Source organism: Pinus tabuliformis, chromosome X (assembly GCF_031772625.1).
Source record: "Pinus tabuliformis cultivar Carrire ecotype Pingquan chromosome X, CPIR1, whole genome shotgun sequence".
Lineage (NCBI taxonomy): Eukaryota > Viridiplantae > Streptophyta > Pinopsida > Pinales > Pinaceae > Pinus > Pinus tabuliformis.
In genome coordinates this window covers 1,089,453,818-1,089,475,317 of record NC_142308.1, presented here as the reverse complement: position 1 = coordinate 1,089,475,317, position 21,500 = coordinate 1,089,453,818, and positions in this window count along the sequence as shown.

The following is a 21,500-nucleotide window of genomic DNA, read 5'->3' as shown; positions in this document are numbered from 1 at the left end:
ATATATATATATATAAACAAAATCATTTAAAATATTAATAAAAACAAATACAAAAACTAAATACAAAAAAAACATTAAAAAGAAACAATAAAAACAAAACATATAAAATAAAACAATAACAGATAAACTACAAAATTAAATAAAAAAATAAAACTAAACAATATAAACAAAACCCACGCCATATAACTAAACAAATAAACGAAAAAATGAATGCATAAAAAAATACAAAGAAAGACCAAAAAGTAAACCATAAAAAAACCAGGCAGGGCTGAAAGCAACGAAACAAACATATAAAATAAGGGTTGAGAAAATTAATGGAAGAAATAAGGTGCCAACACAACCCTGTAAAGTGGAGGCTCTCGCAATCTCCAATCTTTGTTCTGACTTCAACCCCAAATCGAACCTACAAATAAAAAATCAAAGTGCCATCCAATTTCTAGTACGATGATAAATGATACTTGTATATCGTTTGCTTCACAGGATCAGCTTGGTTGCTATGAAAGAGTTCTAATTGAAACAAATAGGTATAAAAATGATTAACAAGTGCACCTGATGGTTGCTATGGTTAAGGATCACTATAACTTGAATTTGACATGTTTAGGCAAAGAAAATTCCTGATAATCCTGATTTCAATGGATTTCTCCCCACTGCAATCCCAACCTACAGTCCACTACCCGATACTGCAAGGTGAGCAACATAATCTATTTGATGTGTTGCACAACGTTGAAGTGGTGTAGACAGAGTTTAATGCAACAGATATATTGATGGCTCAACCACAATAGAACATCGACAACAGTAGATGTCTTTGTTATCTGCGAACTTTGGATATTCTCCATATATGTGCGTTGATGATGTTCATAATGTTAAGCTCCCTCTGGCAATGACCGCCGAAAATCTGGAAATCAACTGCAGTCATTTCCTTAAATTAAAGAAACCAACTACAGTTATTTCCTTCAATTATAGAAACTATCTTGAGTTAATTAATTTCTTGTTGGGATCTCTTGGAGTGGTCCATTACTCCCTCTGCAGTTCTCTACCATGATCTGTGGAACACTTGACACAAAGCCAAGAAAAGCTTGATGGAAGCTTGGCTATAAATACTTCTGTTTGGTCCCCAAGCTCCAACACTCAATCCCCTTCAGCGTTACACTATCAAATCAGAGTATGCAGAGCTTGGAAGATTACAAATGCCAGAATTTCATCCTCAGGAGGTCGAGAGATAGCTTTAGCGTTTGCAAAATCTTCAACGCGGGATTTTGATATCCTAAGCATATTTGTTGTTAAGCAGAAGTGTGGACTCGTTGACTGTTGAAGAGAGTCGCGAAGAGTAGTGCCACACGGATGAAAGTTTTTGAAATAATTATGGTTGGATGCTGGCCTTCCCTTCCTTTGCTACCTATTTAAACGCTTGTTGATGATCTTCAATGAATTCTACTAGCCATTATGTTTATATGAGACAGGATGGGATTGTGAAGGATTTCTATATTGTTGTTCCATTTATTTATGGAGTTTTTCATAGTATTTGAAAACAGGCCATACTCCATTGTGTAATAAGACGGCCACATGCATTTTTGGGTTTTCTTACTCGTATTCAACCCCTCCACATTGCATTCACAATGTTTGGTAGGCAGTTGCCTCTGTTTTCCTATTGTCGCTTTGGCTCGTGGATTCGGTGGATTTTATTTGCAGAGGTGAAGCAACTGCGGGTAGACATCGATCTACTAGGTGGACATCAGAGTGTGAGTAGCATCAATGGCCGGAGGTATGATTTATTGGGCATTCAAGTTTTCGATTCTTTTACGTGTTTATTCCGCATTATAGAATCGTTATTTTTATGCATTCATTTGGTATCAGAGCTATTTTTATCTCTGCCTTGGTATTTATAGACATGTTCTTTTTGGCTAAATGTCATATTGTGAAAATTTCTGAATTAAGGCATTTATTTGGAAATATGTCTAATTTTTGCTCAAATTTTTACGCTTATAATATTTATTTGGTTTAATTATATTTGGATAATTGTTGTGCAAATTTATTAATTATGCTCGTATTTACATGAATTGATTATTTTTGCTCTAATTAATACATGCTATTTTGGATGAGTATACGAGACCCATCATTGGATGTTATGCATGAATATTATAGTTTTATTTATGCAATTTATAATTATTCTCATATCAAATTAATTTTTATGCATAAAAGAAATAATGTCTAGTGATCCATATAATTTTTAATTGATTAGAGAATAGCCACAACATCTCTAATTAAATATTATTATATATTATGATTGATTAGGATCACATAAATAATATTTAGAAATTAATTGTAATTAATTATACTAAATATAATAAATTTTATCCCGCAGGAATTTTTATTATATTTATATAATTAATTAGGATAAAATATCAAATTATTCATAACTTACCCACAGGAATTATGAATTAATAGTTTTATCATGAAGTTCAAATCTAAGATAGAATTCATATCAAATTATAATCATAATGTGCCCTTTAGAATTATGAATTAAGTGAATAATTTGATAAATTCTATCATAAAGAATAATTGAATCTGCTTGAATTGAAAATTTAGTCCACAGACAATTTTTATGTCATTACATTCAATTTTAAGCATGATTTACATTGGTCAAGCATGAAATTTTGTTTAGGCCTCAAATTTAACATAAGCATGTGATCTTTAATTTTATGCAGTTGTACAACCTACAAATTTATCTGAAATTCGTTGTGATATTCCTGAACTTAAGGGAGATAACTATAAGGTTTGGAAGGAGAGAGTTCTCCTTCATTTGGGGTGGATGGACATAGGTTATGCTATTAGGAAAGATGAACCACCAGCACTCACTAATACCAGCACTGCAGTGGACATCACACTTTATGAACGATGGGAGCGATCTAATCGCCTAAGCATGATGTTCATTAAGACTAAAATTTCAGTTGGTATTCGTGGTTCTGTTGATCAGCATGAAAAGGTCCGAGACTTGCTGAAAGCCATTGATGATCAAATCATCACTTCAGACAAAGCACTAGCAAGCACCCTAATCATGAAGTTCTCATCCCTAAGGCTCACCAGTGTGAAAGGCGTGCGCGAGCACGTCATGCAAATGAGGGACACTGTGGCTCAATTGAAGAAACTCGAGGTTGAAATATCAGAGTCCTTCTTGGTGCACTACATCCTGAACACCCTTCCACACCAATATGGACCCTTCAAAATCTCATACAACACACATAAGGATAAATGGTCAATTAATGAACTCATGACCATGTGTGTTCAAGAGGAAGAGAGACTGGTGATGGAACTGGGAGAAAGTGCAATGCTGGCAATGCGTGGAAAGGGCAAATCTCAAGCCAATAAGAAAGGGAAAGGTAAAGTACCTCCCTAAGCCGATATCAAGAAGGATTCCAAGTGTTTCTTCTGTGAAAAGAAGGGACACATGAAGAAGGAATGTGCCAAATTTCAGAAATGGCTTCCAGACAAAGGTAATCCAGTCTCATTTATTTGTTATGAATCTAATATGGTTAATGTCAATATTAACACCTGGTGGATTGATTCTGGATCAACAATTCACATTTCGAATTCCTTGCAGGGTTTGCAAAACCTAAGGAAGCCAGTGGGAAGTGAGCAAAGCATCTTATCAGGAAACAAGATGGGCTTGCATGTGGAAGCTATAGGAACATGCTATTTAACTTTAAGTAGTGGCTTTGTTTTAGAATTAGAAAAGACCTTTTATGTTCCAAGTTTTTCTAGAAACTTGATTTCAGTTTCAAGGCTTGTACCTTTTGGATATTCCTTTAACTTTTCATAAACATCCTTCAATTTATTTTATAAATCTGATTGTGTTGGGAATGGTATTTTGTCTAATGGTCTTTACTGTATTAATTTACAAAACAATGTGACTTATGATTCAATGCATGTTCATATTGGCATTAAAAGATGTGTTATTAATGAAGATTCCTCTAAATTATGGCACCGGAGATTAGGTCATATCTCCATAGAAAGAATTAAAAGATTAGTAAATGAAGGGGTACTCAATACTTTGGATTTTACTGATTTTGAGACTTGTGTGGATTGCATAAAAGAAAAGCAGACCAACAAGTCAAAGAAAGGTGTCAATAGGAGTTTGGACATATTAGAGATCATACATACTGATATATGTAGTCCAGACATGGACTCACATGGTCAGAGATACTTCATTTTTTTATATATGATTACTCACGATATATTTATCTCTACATGCTTCATAAAAAGAGTGAAGCATTAAATGCCTTTAAGATCTTTAAGGCTGAAGTAGAGAAAGAATGCAGCAAGAAAATTAAGATCTTGAGATTAGATAAAGGTGGAGAATATTATGGTAGATACACAAAAGATGGACAAGCACCTCGGCCATTTGCAAAATTTCTTCAAGAGCATGGGATTGTTGCCCAATACACCGTGCCTGGTTCACCCGACTAGAATGGTGTAGCAGAAAGAAGAAACCGAACATTATTAGACATGGTGTGAAGTATGCTTAGCAGCTCCAATCTTCCTAAATCCTTGTGGACTGAAGCACTTAAGACGACAATTTATATATTAAATCGAGTTCCAACCAAGGTTGTTCCTAAAACGCCATTTGAATTATGGAAAGGTTGGAAACCGAGTTTGCGACATATGCGCATTTGGGGATGCCCATTTGAAGTGAGAATATATAATCCATAAGAGAAGAAGCTAGACCCAAGGACCATTAGTGGGTATTTCATTGGATATGCTGAAAGGTCTAAAGATTATAGATTTTATTGTCCATCTCACAGCACTAGGATTGTGGAATCAAGAAATGCAAAGTTTCTTGAAAATGACTTGATCAGTTGGAGCGATCAAACCAGGAACATAGTTTCTGAGAAGGATCATTCAGAATCTCAACCTTCCACCTCAAGTGATAGATTGGTTATTGTTCACAGCTCCCCTCAAGTACAAAATGGTGTTGAAAAACCAATTGTTGAAGTGCCACAAGTTGTTGACGACATTCCAGTAGATTAGGTAGTTCAGGAGTTGCCAAGAACTTTTGAACAACGGGTTGAACCACATACTTATCAGGAAGATGGTGGTACAACATTAAGAAGATATACTAGACCAAAGAGATCAACAATTCCTGATGATTATGTTGTGTATCTGCAAGAAACTGACTATAACATTGGAGTCGAAAATGATCCCGAGTCCTTTTCACAAGCCATGAGTTGCAAAGAATCAGAATTATGGTACGATGCCATGAAGGAAGAGATGAATTCTATAAAGAGTAATGAAGTTTGGGATCTTGTTGAGTTGCCTAATGGTGCAAAAGCCATTGGATGTAAATGGGTCTTTAAGACAAATAAAGACTCATTGGGCAACATTGAGAGATACAAGGCAAGACTTGTTGCTAAAGGATTCACTCAGAAAGAGGGAAGCGATTACACGAAGACTTTCTCTCTTGTATCTAAGAAATATTCCTTGCGTGTTATTATGGCATTAGTAGCCCATTTTGACTTCGAGTTGCAACAAATGGATGTGAAAATGGCATTTCTCAATGGAGATCTAGAGGAGGAGGTTGACATGAAACAAAATGAAGGATTCCCCTCTAGTGATGGTGAGAAATTGGTTTGCAAGCTCAAGAAATCCTTATACGGTTTAAAACAAGCATCCCGTCAATGGTATTTGAAATTCCATAATGTAATTTATTCATTCGGTTTTGTAGAAAACATTATGGATCAATATATATACCTGAAAGTCAGTGGGAGAAAAATTTGTTTTCTTGTTTTATATGTGGATGAAATTTTGCTAGTAACCAATGATAAGGGTTTGTTGCATGAGGTGAAACAATTCCTCTCTAAAAATTTCGATATGAAGGATATGGGTGAGGCATCTTATGTCATTGGCATTAAGATCCATAGAGACAGATTTCGAGGCATCTTGGGTCTGTCTCAGGAAACCTATATTAATAAAATTTTAGAGAGATTTTGGATGAAGGATTGTTCACCAAGTGTAGCTCCCATTGTGAAGGGTGATAGGTTCAATTTGAACCAATGCCCGAAGAACGACTTTGAAAGGGAACAAATGAAGAACATTCCATATGCTTCTACTGTCAGAAGCCTAATGTATGCTCAGGTCTGCACAAGACTTGACATTGCATTTGTTGTGGGAATGTTGGGATGATATCAGAGTGATCTAGGTATAGAACATTAGGGAGCTGCAAAGAAAGTAATAAGGTACCTTCAAGGAACCAAAAACTACATGCTTATGTATAGACGGACAGACAATTTGGAAGTAATTGGCTACTTAGATTCTGACTTCGCTGGATGTGTTGATTCACGCAAATCAACATCAAGATACATTTTTATGATGGCCGGTGGAGCTGTATCATGGAGGAGTGCCAAGCAGACCTTGATTACCACTTCCACTACGGAAGCCGAGTTCATCTCCTGTTTTGAGGCTACTTTACATGGTGTATGGCTTAAGAATTTCATTTTTGGGCTTATAATTATGGATTCTATCTCTAAGCCATTGAGAATGTATTGTGACAATTCAATTGTTGTTTTTATGGCTAAAAACAATAAAGGTGGGAGTCGAAATAAACACATCGACATTAAGTATTTAGCTATAAGGGAACTTGTTAAAGAAAAGAAAGTGGTCATTGAGCACGTCAGCACTAAATTGATGATCGCTAATCCTTTGACTAAGGGCATGCCACCATTTAATTTCAAGGATCATGTAATGAATTGGTTCCATTATGTAGTTTCTCATTGTATGGACAATGTTATTTTAATGAAATTCTTAATTACTGTGATGTTTTCCTCATATTTATGTGCACCTTAATTTGATTTGAGAGAATTCATCTGTGTAAGACCAAGAATAAACATAAGGTTTATTCATTAAGAAATTGTTGCCACATAAATTTTAATAGAAATAAATACATAGTAATACATGGAAGATAATACTTGTCATAAGAGGACTTATCGCCATGATTCATGTATCTATTACTTAATACATATTATCAATAGTTTTTAAGATGAGACATTAAGATTGGAAGTATGGACCAAGTGGGAGAATTTTAAGCTCCCTCTCCCAACAGCCACCGAAAATCTGGAAATCAACTGCAGTCATTTCGTTAAATTACGGAAACCAACTGCAGTTATTTCCTTCAATTACGGAAACTATCTTCAGTTAATTAATTTCTTGTTGGGAGCTCCTAGAGTGGTCCATTACTCCCTCTGCAGTTCTCTACCATGATCTGTGGAACATTTGACACACAGCCAACAGAAGCTTGATGGAAGCTTGGCTATAAATACTTTTTTTTGGTCCCCAAGCTCCAACACTTAATCCCCTTCAGCCTTACACCATCAAATCAGAGTGTGCAGAGCTTGGAAGATTACAAATGCCAGAATTTCATCCTCAAGAGGTCGAGAGATAGCTTTAGCGTCTACAAAATCTTCAACGTGGGATTTCGATATCCTAAGCGTATTCGTTGGTTAGTAGAAGTGTGGACTCGTTGACTGTTGAAGAGAGTCGCGAAGAGCAGTGCCACACGGATGAAAGTTTTTGAAATCATTGTGGTTGGATGCTGGCCTTCCCTTCCTTTGTTGTCTATTTGAATGCTTGCTGATGATCTTCAACAAATTTTACCAGCCATTATGTTTATATGAGACAGGATGGGATTGTGATGGATTTCTATATTGTTGTTCCATTTATTTATGGAGTTTTTCATAGTATTTGAAAACATTCCATACTCCATTGTGCGATAAGACGACCACATGCATTTTTGGGTTTTCTTACTCGTATTCAGCGCCTCCACATTGCATTCACAACGTTTGGTAGGCAGTTTCCCCTATTTTCTTGTTGTCGCTCTGGCTCGTGGATTCGGTGGAATTTATCTGCAGAGGTGAAGCAGCTACGGATAGACATCGATCTACTACTAGGTGGCCATCGGACTGTGAATAGCATCAATGACCAGAGGTATGATTTCTTGGGCATTCAAATTTTCAATTCTTTTACGTGTTTATTCCGCATTATAGAATTGTTATTTTTATGCTTTCACATAGTGTTAGAAGATATGAATGATTGTGCTTCTTGATCTCAAAAAGCATAATCTCGGTCACGAAGTTTCAGATGCAATTCGGGATGAGGCCTGCTCGAGCTTCAATAAGGAGAGCGGTATTGTTTTTGGAGACTCATATGGAGATCCCAGAAACAACAACATTCCCACACTAATAGAGAGCAGTTTCCTTCTTTATGGAAGAAATTTCGTGGGAAGCAAACCCACTGGGAGATTCGACAATGAAATTTGTTTTTCCAAATTATTTGGTTGCAGGGCTATTTGCAGACTTTGAATACTTGTTTGGTTGCCAAGGTTTTTTTTTTATATATATGAAACTGGTGCAAATTATTGATGAATAAGACCACAAACTCAGAAAGCCCGAGTGCAATACTTGCAGAGGAAATGCGTAACAAACTTAAAAACGTCATTTTTAAAACACGGTTTTTCACCAAATGAAAACAAATTTAGAAAAAATAAAACGTGGGTTTTTCTCAAAGAGGGGTCAGTTATAAAACCCAGGGACAATTCTCTCAAATTTGTAACCGATTGGGAGATATTTGGGGTTATTTGAAGCCTTACTTGGCAAATTGCATGAGGAAAAAAACGGTTTTTAATTAACACACAGAGGTAGTTGCAGTCTGATCTGATTTTCCTGATCTACAGGAGGTAGATCCGCCAAGGAGATCCTATATGAAGCGTTGTGGTATCTTCTCTCACCAGGCATCCTGACCTATTGATCGAATTGAGAATCAAAAGTTTGCAGGTGAATTATTATGTCAAAAAGCAACTATATATTAGAATGTGCTTAAAATTATCCACCGTAAGTTGCACTCCTATTTTGCATTCAGTCGTGGTAGTTGTAAGATATGTAGTTATATTTGTTGCTGCTTCTCAACCAATCAATGCCCTCACATTTGTATTTGATGGCCTTCATTATGAAACAATTTTCATGGTAATTTCATTTTTATTATTACATTGATTTTTGTTATGTTTTTTGTTGTTGTTGTTAAGCTGTGTTTTTTTAATGTTACATGTTATGTATAATGTTTGTTATGTTTTTAAAATGCATGTACATGTTTTTGTATAATATTTGTTTTGTTTTGTTTTTTTTTTCTCATTTTTTTTAGTGAAGTGCTTTTTATATAACATTTGTGTTAAAGGTTTTTCTTATGATTTTTTTTTTTGTATATATATATATATATATATATAGTTTGTACATGTTATTTTCTTTTCCTGTATGTACATTTTTTTTTAGTTTTGTAAATATTACATTAATTTATTGTTTTTCAAAAAAAACAAAAAAAATTGCCATGAAAACATGTTGTAAAAAAAAAAAATGATGTGAAATTCATTTAGTGACTAGAGCAAATTGAGAAAATTTTATTGTGATGGTCCACTCAAACAAACCCAAACACACCTATCGAAGCAAGAAATAAAAATAATAATAATAAAAATAATAAAAATAAAAATTGTTCTATTTGCTAATTTTTCTGGAAGAGGTATTGATCAATTTGAAGATTAGGCTGGTTATTTGTTCATAATAAAAATGCATAGCTGTGTGTACTTAACTATATGTTGAAGATTTTAGCTACATAAACTGCACAATTCTACAGCTAAACCACACTTCTGCAGCTATGTATTTTACTCAATGATCTATTTGTCAACAATGCATTCTAATAAGAAAATCATGATCAAAATTTATTGGTTTTGTCTAATGATGATGTTTTCAAGCATGATGTAGGAAAGAAGAAGAACTATGAAGGCGCTTTATCTGCAAGATCGATTGATGAATTTTTGATTGAGGAAATTGTTTTCTTTTAGAAATTGGATTTATTATCATAATTGTGAAATTGGACTAACTATTTGAAATAAAAACACGTCATGAACCTGTTAATTATGAAAAAATTTCATGTGTACGTAGAGAAATTGATCACTTCTCTTTGAACACACTTACGTTTGTTGCAATGTTAGTGCCATGTTTATTTTCAGGTTCCAAGACAATTGAAGAATTGAAGGAAGCCAATTATGCATGATTGGTTTTCTACGACCAATTTCAAGAGATATGAACCAATTGAATCCATTTCTATCATCCATAAATGCCATCATTTTTCCTCTCCAAACTCACAAGCTATCCAAGCATTTTCGCTAAGCATCATCATCACCATTTTCCTTGCAAAGAGTCGCATGTTTCCTTCACATTTTCCATTTATATTTTCCATTCACATTTTTCATAATTTCCATTCATAGAGACATTCATCTCGCTTACATGTTGATTTGTCCTTTTGATTTTCATTCGCTTGTTTAACCTCTTGTCAGTTTCCTTTCCATTAAATAAACCTTGATCCATTGCAAAAATTTTCATTCATAGTCCTTCCAAAATCATTATTCCATACTCGTGTTAGATGATGGGGGATTCATAATGCCTCCCTTCTAACAAGTCTTGGCCTATCGACATCAACAAATTATCTAGGTTCAGGGCTAGAGTCTTTATTAGTACCTTGAGGCTTGTATGCATCAATGACAAGTTCTCTCGCCGAAAATCATGGGAATACATCAATGTCCCTTGATCGTTGGATCTTGCAAGTGGCTTGACATCAACTCATCTATTCACACTTTGCAAGACGTACTTAGGTACCTTGGAACTCATTGACATTAATAGTGAGTTTGCCTCGCATTGTTTAACAACATTCATCAATGTTTGGTAATCCAATGACTTCTCTTCATGCTTGACAACAACACATTTATTCGCATGACTAGAATTGTACCATTGGGTTTTCTAGCAGGTGAAGACTATATCATTTCATCATTTTGCAGCAGATACAACTGATTTAGCAGAAACAATAAAGAATCCACTTTCACCACCTCCTCCACCATTTATGCAACCAAGAAGCAGATGAAATTCTACATTCTATTCCATGATCCAGCAGCAACAAAATGTCAACAAATTTGTGGGTTAGGTTGGCATTTCTCCAAATACTATCACACATGTATATATAATCACACATTTTCCTTTTTAGATCTTGATTAGTTGAACAAAAAGGTTCGTTGCCTGTGTAATTTTGTCCCATACCTCCACATCAACACTCATAGATAACAATATTCTTAATTCTTCATCTGTGTGCATAGTAAGGTCCCTTTTGATTGCTATTTTTGATGGAGCAACATCTGACAGCACACCTTTTACCACAGAGATGTTGTTGTTGGATAGAAATCTCCAGAGGAGTCTTACACCAAACATATAAATGGCTATTGTATATCACAATAATAAGCATTAACATATGAAGATGTGCAAACCCTAAACTATGTGCATTCAATCCATTAGTTTTTCTTTCATGGCAGACTTCGTTCTGCATAGTAGATGTGTTGTGGCATTGGAGTGTGTTCGCATAAAAAATTCTAAGGCCAAACTCAGATTCTCATGTGTCATGGAAATTCAACATATGCCTTCTTCACCTAAGAACTGCTTGTAACTCATCTTAGGGTACTCATGTACAATCTCACTCATCCCACTTAAAAAGTTACCAAGACAAGGCTCATCACATCCAACCTTGGTCTAAAACAATTAAGCAACACAATTTACATCTTGACATGCCATAGCACCTGACATGTCTTAGAATGCCTTGGCACTATGTGGCATGCGTTAACATCCCCTACATTCCTTGGCATGCTTTGACACTCCCTAGCACACCGTGGCACTTCCTGACATGCCTTGGTAGTTTAGCATACCTTGGCATTGCCTAGCATATAACCTTGTCACTCCCTCCTTAACACACCTAGAACTCATTGAAACTCCCTCTCTCACACTCTTATTCGTTAATTTTCATGCATTTTGAACTATTGCTTCCTTATGTTTCCTTGACACCCCCTAACACTCCCTAGCTCACCCTAGCACCTGACACATCTTGGCCTACTGCCTTAACACTCTAGCATTCCTTGGCACTACATAGTATACCTTGTCACTCTCTCCTTAGCACACCTAGACATCGCTGACACTCTTGGTCACAAACTCTTATTCATTCATTTCCATGCATTTTTACCTAGTTCTCCCTTGTGTTTCCCTAGCACTCCTTATCACTCCTTGACACGTGTTGTTACACCCTAGCACCTATGACATCTTGGCATGTCGCCCTAGCCTCTAACATGCCTTAACACTACCTAGCATACCTTGTCAATTTGTCCTTAGCACACCTAAAACTCATTGAAACTTCTAGTCACAAACTCTTATTTGTTCATTTCCATTCATTTTGACATAGTTCTCCCTTGTGTTTCCCTGGCACTCCCAGCTAACACTTCCTTACACGCGTTGGCACATCTCGGCCGCATGTTGCCCTAGAACTTTAGCATTCCTTAGCATTTCCAAGCATGCCTTGTAACTCCTCTCTAACACACTTGGAACTCACTAACACTCCATGCCACACACTCTTATTCCTTCATTTCCATGCATTATGACCTAGTGCTCCCTTGTGTTTCCCTAACACTCCTTGGCACACATTGGCACACCATGGCACTTGTCACATCTTAGTAGGATTTCCTAGCACTCTATCGTCTATTGGCACTGCTTATCATACGTTGTCACTCCCTCCTTAGCACACCTATAACTTGTTAACACTCCCTATCACACACGCACATTCATTCATTTACATGTAATTGAAACGAGTCCTCCCTTGTGTTTCCTTGGCAATCCCTAGCATGTGTTGGCGCCACATCCTAGAACCTAGCACACATTGGCATGCCTTAGCACTTGCCATGTCTTTACATTCCTAACATTCCTTGGAACTTTATAACATGTGTGAGAGCTTCCTGAAATTCCCTGCACACCTTGGCACTCCCTAGTTTTCATACCCTTATAGATAACCTTACTTTTTTGTGACATGGGAACCCAACCAAGTCATTGTTAAAATAGTGTTGTGCCTAGACCAAAATCTTTGTTTGTCTCAAACTACTTTTTCCATCCTCTTATCACAATCGTAGGCTTTCCTCCTACAAGTCCTAATATGAAATTCTCTTAACACACTTCATCCATGGGACACCTAGAATTCACTGACACTCCCTAGCATAATCTCTTATTCATTCATTTCCATGCACTTTGACCTAGTTCTCCCTTATGATTCCTTGACACTCCCAAACACTCCTTGACATGCATTGACACTATCTAGCATATGTCAACATGCCTTTTCATTCCTTGGCATGCCATGGCACTCCTTAATTATCATTCCCTCATAACTACCCTTATTTTCTTTTAGACTTAGGAACCCAACCAAGTCCTACCTCGACTACAACAACTTTACCAAGTTACATTTACTACAACTAGACTATGCCTTATTCCCCTAATGGACTATAAATCATCTTAGGCTTCTCATGTCCAATATTAACTCATCCCACTTAACAAGTTACCAAGTCAAGGCTCACATCCAATAGTGCCCATAAAACAACTAAGCAACATAGTTTACATCTTCACATGCCATAACATCTGGCACGTATAACAATCCATTGGCACTACATGGAACACATTATCATCCCTTGCATTCCTTGGTTTGATTTTCCACTCCCTAACAGACCCTACCACTCCCTAACATGCCTTGACACTCTAGCATGCCTTGGCACTGCCTAGCATATATCCTTGTCACTCCCTCCTTAACACAATTGGAACTTGTTGACACTCCCTATCACACACTCTTATCTATTCATTTCCATGCAATTTGAACTAGTTCTCCCTTGTGTTCTCATGGCACTCCCTGACACACATTGGCACATCTTGGCATGTCGCCCTGGCACTCTAGCATTCCTTGGAACTGCCTATCATACCTTGTCACTCAACAGACCCTACCACTCCCTAACATGCCTTGACACTCTAGCATGCCTTGGCACTGCCTAGCATATATCCTTGTCACTCCCTCCTTAACACAATTGGAACTTTTTGACACTCCCTATCACACACTCTTATCTATTCATTTCCATGCAATTTGAACTAGTTCTCCCTTGTGTTCTCATGGCACTCCCTGACACACATTGGCACATCTTGGCATGTCGCCCTGGCACTCTAACATTCCTTCGAACTGCCTAGCATACCTTGTCACTCCCTCCTTAGCACACCTAGAATTCGCTGACAATCCCTGTCACGCACTCTTATTCATTCATTTCCATGCATTTGAAACTAGTGCTCCCTTGTTTTTCCCTAACACTCCATAACTCTCCTTGGCATGCATTGGAACACCTTAGCACCTAGTACATCTTGTCATGTTTTCCTGGCCTCTATAATGCCTTAGCACTACCTAACATACCTTGTCACTCCCTCCTTAGCACACCCTGAAAACACTCACACTTCCTGTCACAAACTCTTAATCATTCATTTGCATGCATTATTTTCACCTAGTGCTCCCTTGTGTTTCCCTAACGCTCCCTAACACTTCCTAGCACTATTTGGCACACCTTGGCACCTAGCACATATTGGCTGCATGTTTCTTTGGCATGCTAGAATGACTTAGCTCTACTTAGCATACCATGTCACTCCCCTCTTACCACACCTGGAACTCATTGACACTCCCTATCACACACTCTTATTCATTCATTTCCATGCATTTTTACTGTTGGGTCCCTATAATACTAGTGATTACCCCATTACTATTGTAACTATACCCCTTATTTATATTGTTGTGCCCCTATTACCCCCATGTTGTTATTTCTGTGCCCCATGGAATCCCTCTATTGTTATTTTTGTGGCTTTATATTATTATTGTTAGGTCGGTTGGATTATATTGTGACTCCTTAGACTCCTATATATAGAAAGGAGGATTTGTCATTTGAATCATCGAAGAATTGTTCATTTATGTAATGTAAAGGAGGTTTCCCCCTCGAAGAGACTGAATTCTAAGGCGTTGATCTATCTTTTCTATCTTTTCTTGAGCTGGTTTCATAACATTTGGTATCAGAGCTTTGGATTCTAGGGTTTCGCTGCTCCAAACAGGTCATCGTGGCATTTTCACTATAACTTTTTTCTGTGACGTTTCAGAAGTCGCAAAAAAAACCCATTTGAGAAGAAATCATGCTGAACCTTGGATGCAAATTTCAGAGTTTTTCGCGCGATATTTGCGGAGATATGATCTGAGGAAGTTGGTCTTTTTGCAGACTCCTGAATTACATTCAAAACAGGTGACCTAGGGAAAATTGTCATAACTTTCTCTCTGGGGATCGGATTGAAATTTCATAAGAAGGTACATAAAGAGGACGGACTGTAGTTTCTTGTATGCATGTTTCAGATCCAAAGGTCGAAACAGTGACTCGTGGCACGTCGTACAAGTTCGCTGAACTAGTCTATAAGCAAGTGACTGTGGGAGATTTCACATAACTCTTCCTTGGAAAATCCAATTTGGGTCAGACTTGTGGCATTGGAAAGAGGACACAGAGGGCTACTACAGCTCACAAATTCAGAAGTAGATGATTGGAAATTACAGAGATACATCAGAGGCAATATCGAGCTCCTACAAAGTGAAAAAAGGTGTGTAGATTTTCTTAAATTTTTGCTTAAGCTTGGTTTGAAAATTTATTTTGAAGGAATTCAAAGGGCATAGTAGAGCATTATTATTGGTAACTGATGCCCCGAGGAAAGAAAATGCAAACACCTAGTAAGGAACCTGAAAGCTCTAGCATGACTCATGAAGAAGAGGAAGAAATGCAACATGATATATCAAAATTACAAGACCAAGTGCAACAACTGTCCCTTGCACAAAAAGGAACAGAATCTAAGATGGATGGTTTAAATAAAGATGTAGAAGCTAAGATGGATGGTTTAAAGAAAAGTGTGGAAGTTAAGATGGACTATTTAAAGAAATGCTTAGAAGCTAAGATGATTGGCGTGGAAGCTAAGATGGATGATTTGAAGATAGACTTGAAGACAAACATGGACGAATTGAAGATAAATATGAATAAGTTGCTACAAGAAATGGTCCCTAAGGGTGAAAGGGTACTAAAGGAAACTCATGATGAGAACAAAAGAAATGTTAATCATGATTCCATAGACGCTAATGTTGGATTGAAGACTCACCATATTCCAAAAATCGATATGAGGAAGTTTGATGGCAAGGATCCCGCCACATGGATATTACAGATGGAGCAATTCTTCGATCTCAATAATGTGCAAAACACACAAAAGGTACGTATGGCAACTGTATATTTGGAACCAAATCAGTTTGTATGGTATCAATGGCTTTTCTCTCGTAAACAATTTATCACTTGGGCAATTTTTACGGAAGAATTGATAGCACATTATGAAGATACAAAAAGCAACACTTTTTTTAGCCAATTGATAAGTCTCAAACAAAAGGGTTCAGTAATGGAGCACATTGAGGAGTTCCAAAAATTGAACATAAGGGTAAAAGATATTCCAGAGGAGCATAGGATTGATGTGTTCATAGGGTCTTTAAAGGATAATATCCAACATGATGTTCGCCTTTGGGAACCTGATTCATTAGAGAAGGCATTCAGGTTAGCAAGAAAAATGGAAAGCAAAATTATGGCAACCAGGAAGCATACCACTCACAACTATAAAGATGGAAGTGTTGTTGCCCCTAGTCTTCCACAACCTATAAGGTTGACACCACAACAATTGGAAGAAAAAAGAGCAAAAGGGCTTTGTTACAGTTGTGATAGCAAATACACTAAAGGTCATAAGTGTGCTGAGAAGAAATTATTCTACATAGATTGTGAAGAGGAAGAAGAAAAGGAGCAAGAAAGGTCAAAAGAAGAGGATATACTCCAGGAACAAAGCCTAGATGAAGAACAAATAAATCCGACCATATCTTGTAATGCATTGGCGGGAATTACCACTCCTCAAACCATCAAGATAGAAGGACAAATCAAGAAGAAAAAGGTAATAGTGTTGATTGATTCAGGAAGCACCCACAATTTTATTCATTGTAGGGTAGCAAAAGAATTGAATTGCTTCCTATATCCAGCACCAGAGTGTCAAGTGATGATTGCAAATGGAGGAACAATAAATTGCTCTGGAAAGTGCCATAATATCAAGCTATCCATGGGAGAATATGTATTGACTAGCCCAATGCTTTCCATTCCAATGGGAGGTGCTGATGTTGTACTAGGAGTCCAATGGCTACAATCCTTGGGTACAATAGCTTTTAATTTTCAAGAACTTTTCATCAAATTTTCTACGGAAGGAAAGGAAGTTGAATTAAGGGGTATTGCAGGGAAACCAGGAAAGATAATCAGCTCTAATGGTATGACAAAGCTTCTAAAAAAGGAGCAAAGAGGTGTAATTGCACAATTATGTTCGCTAGATGTTTCCACATCGGAATCATCTATTTCTCCAGATCTCCAAAAAGTCCTGGACAATCATTCCAAGGTATTTGAGACTCCCAAAGGTCTCCCACCTATGCGTGATCATGATCATGCTATTCATCTGATTCCAGGAAGTGTTCCTCCAAACATCAGGCCGTACAGATATCCCTATGTCCAAAAAAGTGAAATTGAACGTATGGTTGCAGAAATGCTAGAGGCTGGTATAATTCAACCAAGTCAAAGTTCTTTCTCTGCTCCAGTAGTATTGGTGCACAAGAAGGATGGATCATGGCGCATGTGTCCGGATTATAGGGAGCTCAACAAGCTCACTATTAAAGATAAGTTCCCCATTCCTGTCATTGATGAATTACTGGATGAATTGCATGGATCAATTTACTTCACCAAGTTGGATCTTCGTTCGGGATATCATCAAATCAGAATGAAGATTGAAGACATTCCGAAAATGGCATTTAGAACTCATGAGGGTCATTATGAATTTTTGGTCATGCCTTTTGGCCTTACCAATGCACCTTCAACATTTCAAGGTTTGATGAATTCAATTTTCAAACCATTCCTTAGAAAATTTGTGTTAGTATTTTTTGATGATATACTAATCTACAACAAGTCTTGGAAGGATCATGTTGAACATGTTGACAAGGTGCTACAACTATTGGAGGAGAAACAATTATATGCAAAAAGATCCAAATGTTTCTTTGGAGTCCAGGAGGTGGAATATTTGGGTCATATTGTATCTCATGAAGGAGTTAAGGTAGACCCTAGCAAAATTAAAGCCATTAAGGAATGGAAAATCCCCACATCCATAAAGCATCTGCGAGGATTTCTTGGGTTGACAGGGTATTATCGCAAGTTTGTTAAGAATTATGGGAGAATAGCAGCACCTCTAACAACATTATTGAAGAAAGATGCATTTTCATGGACTCCGGAAGCAACAAAGGCCTTTGAACATCTTAAAGAGGCAATGTGCCAAGCACCGGTCTTAGCTACACCGGACTTCACAAAAACCTTTATTGTGGAATGTGATGCTTCAGGAAATGGAATTGGTGTTGTTCTAATGCAAGATGAAAGACCCATTGCTTTTGAAAGTCGTCCAATCAAGGGAAAGTTTTTAAGCAAAGCTATTTATGAGAAGGAAATGTTGGCAATACTCCATGCACTTAAGAAATGGCGACCCTACCTAATGGGAAGACACTTCAAGGTAAAAACGGATCATGATAGCCTTAAATACTTTTTAGAACAAAGATTATCCTCTGAAGAGCAACAAAAGTGGGTCACAAAGATGTTGGGTTATGACTTTGAAATCATCTACAAAAAAGGGAAGCAAAATGTGGTGGCAGATGCACTCTCAAGAAAGGATGAGGATGTGGAAGCATTGTTGTGCGCCATTTCTATTATCCAACCAGATTGGATAAACGAAGCAAGGGAGGAATGGAAGAATGATGAAGAAGTGTGGGCACTTATTCGAAAGCTACAACAAGATTCCAGTACGTCTGATACATTTAGCTGGAAAAATGATTCGTTATGGTACAAAGATCGCTTATACCTCTGTAAGAATTCCCAGCTAAAACAAAAGATTCTTATGGAATTGCACACTTCTCCCTTAGGAGGGCACTCAGGATTTTTAAAAACTTACCACAGGGTTAAGAAGGAATTTTTTTGGGATGGCCTTAAATCAGATATTCAAAAGTTTGTGGCGGAATGTTTGGTTTGCCAACAAAATAAAGTTGAAACAATTAAGACACCGGGTCTATTACAACCTTTATCCATTCCAAGCCAACGTTGGGAGGAGGTTTCAATGGATTTTATCACAGGTTTACCCAAGTCTGAGGGAAAGAGTGTCATCATGGTGGTAGTTGACAGACTTACCAAGTATGCACACTTTTGTGCATTATCACATCCATTTAAAGCCAGTACAGTTTCTACTGCATTTATGGAAACAATTCAAAAGCTACATGGAAACCCAAAGATTATTGTAAGTGACAGAGATCCCATTTTCACTGGAAATTTTTGGACAGAATTATTTTCTTGTCTTGGTACTCAGTTAGCTCATAGCTCATCTTATCATCCTCAATCTGATGGGCAAACTGAGATAGTAAACAAATGTTTGGAAGGATATCTTCGTTGCTTTGTATCTGATAAACAGACACAATGGGTCAAATGGTTGCCTCTGGCTGAATGGTGGTATAACACTTCCTTCCATACAGCAACAAAAATGACCCCATTTATGGCACTTTATGGGTATCAACCACCATCCATCACATCATATTTAAGAGAAAATTCTAAGGTTCAAGCAGTGGAACATCACATCGAACATCAACAACAAGTCCTCCAACTCTTAAAGGATAACCTCGTGTTGGCACAAAATAGAATGAAACAACAGGCAGATCAACATCGCAGTGAAAGAAGTTTTGATGTAGGTGATTGGGTATTCCTACGGCTACAACCATATAAGCAAATGTCCCTAAAGCAAGCTAAGAAGGATAATAAATTATCACCAAAGTATTATGGTCCGTACAAGGTGTTGCAAAAGATTGGTACTATGGCATACAAATTGGAGCTTCCTGCAGCTTCTCGATTGCACCCAGTTTTCCATGTTTCATGTTTAAAGAAGGTTATAGGCGACAAGCTCCCAGTTCAAACAATATTGCCAGAACTTGACGAGGAAGGAAAAATTATATTGGAACCAGAAGCAGTCACAGAAACAAGAACTCGACAGCTACGAAATCGATCAATTTCAGAGTATCTTATCAAGTGGAAGAACTTATCCGCTGAAGATTCCACATGGGAGGATGAGAATTTTATGCAGAAGTATCCAGAACTACTCAAGCGTTGAGGACAACACTTTTTTGAAGGAGAGGGGCATGTTGGGTCCCTATAATACTAGTGATTACCCCATTACTATTGTAGTTATACCCATTATTTATATTGTTGTGCCCCTATTACCCCCATGTTGTTATTTTTGTGCCCCATGGAATCCCTCTATTGTTATTTTTGTGGCTTTATATTATTATTGTTAGGTCGGCTGGATTATATTGTGACTCCTTAGACTCCTATATATAGAAAGGAGGTTTTGTGATTTGAATCATTGAAGAATTGTTCATTAATATAATGTAAAGGAGGTTTCCCCCTCGAAGAGGCTAAATTCTAAGGCGTTGATCTATCTTTTTTATCTTTTCTTGAGCTGGTTTCATAACATTGACCTAGTGCTCCCTTGTGTTTCCCTAGCACTCACTAACGCTCACCACACATTGGCACACTTAACTGTAATGAGTTTCACTAATAGTCAATCCAAAAACCGTTCTTAAGTCTAGCTAGTTACTTGCTCTTCACTAAGATATTACGGTTAAGTTTATTGTATAGTGTTCAATGTGAAAATATTACTAGGTGTTTTTATCGCATAGAGTAATTATGATCTTCCCCATGTACATAAGGATAACTTAGAAGTGTTTCCCATAATCATGCAAGTGGAACTTCAACATGTACATCAGGGTAACCACAAAATATTTATCATATTTACACAACGCAAGGTGATAGGAAAATATTTACATTATATACGTGAATGTACTAAGATCGAGACCATTAGCACCATATCTACATATTTACCAAAAGACGAGGGTCATTACAACCCCTTAAAAATAGCCTTAAGGCCTTCCTCTTTTGTAGCTCTTTGACCACAAGGGTTTAATTGAAAGATACATAGTTCCTTTAAATATTTGTAGGTTGAGGCAGCCACTTCAAGCCCTTGAACTTAAAGATAATCAAATATTTGCAATTTGTTACAATAATAAGTCCATTATGCACACTCCTCATCTTAGAGTTGGGTAAAGAGGGAGAATACTTGGTTGATGCCAGCCTTGTAAATGAAAAACTTTGCCTACTCATTGGTCGGACACTCCACCTAGTTGACACCACTAACACACACCAAAAGTCCAAGATACCCATAATATGTTCCCTACACCCAAGGGCTTAGACTACACCTCCATAAAATGTACCTTCAACTTTAGATGTCCCAAAACAATAATATCCTAACCCTAGCCTATTTGTTAGATTTTTGTAACTTTCTCCTTAACTAACATGTGTTTTTAACTATTTAATCCACTTACCATAAACTCTCTCTTGTTTGCACCCACCTAGT